This window comes from Gavialis gangeticus, unplaced genomic scaffold (assembly GCF_001723915.1).
Source record: "Gavialis gangeticus isolate Ggan-Ray unplaced genomic scaffold, GavGan_comp1, whole genome shotgun sequence".
NCBI classification, from domain to species: Eukaryota; Metazoa; Chordata; order Crocodylia; family Gavialidae; genus Gavialis; species Gavialis gangeticus.
In genome coordinates this window covers 145,485,198-145,489,509 of record NW_017729025.1, presented here as the reverse complement: position 1 = coordinate 145,489,509, position 4,312 = coordinate 145,485,198, and positions in this window count along the sequence as shown.

Here is a 4,312-nt window from a genome sequence, read left to right as displayed (position 1 = left end):
GTTGCAGGCAAAGACCACCTTTTTCAAGACAAAGCTGTTTACTTTTTTTGTACAAAGCAATGGACTCAGACTGACAGTAATGGCATTTTTTTCCACCTTCATGCAAATGTTCTAAACACTCTCAGGCCAACCAAGGATCAAGGTACTACAGGCCAAGGTTTCCAATTGAACCCCTTAAACAGGGGATGCAAAACACATACCAATAATCGTCTCTGCATGACATGTATTTGCATATGGAAATCCAACATTATATAGGTAATTCCTGCTTTGCATCCAGAACCATATGCATCTCTACCTATGTTTAGAAGCTGCTGAAAGTTTCTTTTCCCCCTGAATGGCTATTTGGGTCTAACAACTGACAAAGAGTTTGCACACATTCCTTTCATCGCTCATAGGAATTTGTCTCATTTGTCTTCCTTCTTCAGCCAAAGAGACTTAGGTATACTGCACGTGCACGCACACATGGCATTTGCAAGAAACCATCTGCTGCAAAACAAACCAAATTACAATCTTATAAGTAACCGAATGAAACTTTGCACTTAGTGAAATAGGCAGAGCTCTTGAATCGAATGTTGACATGATGCGTTACCTTTTGAACAGAAATGCAGCTGCTTTGCACAAGTACACAGACCAACTTGATAGCACTACTTATTTCTATTTGTTGGTAGAATCTGGTCTCACCTGCCAGGGAAAGGGATTCCCTTTCCTAAAAAGGAAAGGTCTCTCTAAGGTCCATTTGTATATAACTTCTACATATTTGGGGGGAGTGGGTAAGTGATGAAAAGAGAAGAGCTAAGGACAGGTATTTTTAGAAAAGAACAAGCATGTAATTTGGCAGACAAACAATCATCAGTGGCTCATTCATAGAAACTAGCAAGGTACGTGCAATCCAACTGACAAATCAAGTTGCATGTTCGCTATGCTTTTAATAGGCTGATTTGGCTTCCTTGTGTGGCGTACAGATTCCCACGGTAAAAACCCTACAGTAACGTGGATTGTGTAACAAGTGAATGCTCTGATGGGTGGAGAATAAAATTTTCTTGCGTAAGAGATGAGCAAGCAGAGCAGAAAAACCAGGGTAGAAACAAATCTGGCAATCAACAAAACTTCATGAGCAAGAGGTTGCTTTTTGGATGCTTTCTCTGGAGGCTTGTCAAGCCTGAGAAGCTTAATAGTTATTGTTGGAAAGCAAGAGGCTAATGCCTCCCGCTGACAGCTGTCATTTGGGATTCCCATCTCTGGGCCACAAGACACCACAGCTACTTAAGAGTGCAGCCTGGGGAAGTATTAAGTATAGACAACCATTAATGTCACAGTCTGGGAATGGAAAAGCTAAGGTTCTCAGATCTCTGTCCAAGACGCATGTGCACACTTGTCACTTTAATTTCCACTTCTACTTATTTGAATAATGTGAGAATGCTGAGGACTTCAGACTTCTCCACTGCCTGTTTACCCTTTGAATGCTTGCAGGAGGGCATATCTGTCTACACTGCCATTATGACCAGAACTGGGAGAACTCCAAGAAGCCAAACCCACCCACCGAGTCCTGCTCCATAGGCACTAAACTCTAGAAAGGAGGCAATGAAGTAGCTTGAATTGTCCTGAGAACAGGCCTTACTGCTGCTTTTCAGCTCTCTGCCCTAGTTGCATTTACTGATGCATTATGTGATCGGAGTAGCACACCAGTGGTTTGAGTTTGAAAGCATATTACTCAATGCTTCCAATAAACAGATCAGCAGTGAGCTAGTTTTGATATCTGGCTTTTGGTGGCAAGAATGCCCCAAATAAGGTCACCCACAGCTATCTTACAGGCACTTTGTCAGGCTATCTTTAGGAAGACGACATTTCATGATCAGCTCGTAAGTAAAAGTTCCATTTGCTAAAAAAGCAACAACAAAAGCTTCCATTGTGGAGCTTATTTCTGAACAGTGTTACAGACAAGAGTCAAATATATGACATTCAGAATCTACCAGTCCATTGCCAGAGACTCAACTAGAGAGGCCAGATCTTACGTTTTCCATCTGATCAGACTAATAATGCATGGAGGGAAGACATCTGTCTCTGCAACAAGGCTGAAGCCAAAATGCTTTAGATACAATAGTAGCACAATTGTATCTAAACCATAAGATAAGTTACAAATCTGATACTGCAATCCTCAAACAGCCATTTACTCAGGCATTCAAAGGCTACACTTGCACATTTGAGGCCCTGTTGGATTTCTTCATCAATATCAACTTTGAGAGAGATGGCTTGTGAGGTACAGGAAATACTCAATGTTCTCCAGAACCTTACGGTAAATCTGAATTACCAGAGCTCGGGACTGCTCATTAAGAGCTTGCTGATGAAGGACCTTAGTCTTCTGAACATTAAGCCTCAGTCCCATTTTCTTGTATGCCTAGGTAAAGATGTTGACGATTGCCTGAAGGTCTACTTCTGAGTGAGCACATACTACAGCATCATCAGCATACTAGAACTGGATGACTGAGGTCAGGGTGGTCTTGGTTTTGGCTCACAGTCAGCTGAGGTTAAACATCTTACCATCCATTCAGTAGTTTAGCTCCAGTCCAACTGGATACTGGTTGGTGGTCAGATGTAGCATCACAGTAAAGAATAGAGAAGAGTGTTGGAGCAATGATACAGCCTTATTTAAATTCCCATCTTAACCTCAAAGGAAACTGCAACAGATCCATTACTGAAAATAACTGCTTGCATACCATCACAGAGCAGGCAAAGGATGGTGACCAATTTCAGTAAGTGACCATATTTCAGAAGGATCCTCCACACCACTACTTTGTTGACAGAATCAAAGGCTTTTTTGTAAGGTCATAGAAGGCCATGTAGAGTAGTTTATATTGTTCCCAGCATTTTTCTTGTAGCTGGCAAGCTATGAAGATCATGTCAGTTGTGCCTCTTGATGCCCACACTGAGACTGTGGGAAGAGCTCTTCAGCAAGTGGAAGGAGACTGTTCAGGAGGGGCTTTGCAATTATCTTGCCTGTCGTGGACAGCAAGGCAATCCCTCTGTGATCTCCACAGTGGGACTTATCTCCTTTCTTGAAGACTGTAAGAATCATAGTGTTACTACTTATTCAGTAAGCCCCAGAACGACTTTTCTATTTCTTTGCCTGATTCTGATGACAGGCTAGTCAGTCTAGAGATACCTGGAACACCCTACTCTTCCTAAAAAAAGGTTCTCTAGTCTGGCGTTTAGACAGTAGTCTCAAAATTAAAAACTATCACCAGAATGCATCTTCACATGCACTTTAAAGCGCAGTAGCCTATCTTACTGCAAATTAAAGCATCATGTCAAAAACCATGCTAATACATTCATGTGCAGTAAAAATAGGCTATTGTACATTAAGTCACCACAAAAGCATGTGCTTGTACTACTGTGCAGTAGGGCAACCCAACAAGTATTTATTTAGTAACTCACATTAAAAAAGGTACTGAATTTAATGCACATTAGGAAAAATGCATTAAGGAACATATAGACATACCCTCCATCAACTTTCTTGAGGATTTCTGCATAAAAGTTTTATGGAATAGTTTATTTTGAAAGGTTTCTTTCTAGCTTAACATTCCCACTTATCAACAGACTGGGTATTTATTCACTATCATGCTTTGTTCCAAATACAGAACATAAGCGTTACTTACGCATTTCTGCAACACTGGTAATTTTACCATCTCCACCTAATAATCCTAAACTTATTGTCTTTAACTATGTAAACAGCCAATTCCCCCCACTCCCTGGCCCCAGTCTTTTGCTTTCCTTCTCAGCTTTTTTTAGATCAGAAACATCTCATTGGGATTGCTCTTTCCCTTCTAAAACATACTTTAACATTAATTGTTGCCTTAGCTTCAACACTGAGTTAGAATAGACCATTTCGACAGATTTCCTTACCCTTAAATCATGATGATTTTTCCAGGTCAATAAAACATTTCCACAAAGCATTTCTAAATAACACACACTTCTCATTCAAGTATGTTTCTGTGCTGATATATAACCAATGTGGAGCCATGCATGCCATTTTCCCAATTTGTACCATCATTGGCACTTAAGTTAACAAGTAAACATTTTTCCTAAACTGACAACCTTGTGGAATTCACCCTGGACTCTAACAGACAGCCAGTGTCGGCTCTTTGCAACTCATGAACCAGTAGTTCCAAATATGCTGCAGACTGAACAATGTCCTAACACCTATTTAATCCCAGGAGTCTACAGTGGGATTGAAAAGATGATGTTGTGATCTCCAGAATCCCTATGGCTACTGCCACCTCAAGAGCAGTGCTTTGGGGAGCGGGGGGGGGGGGGG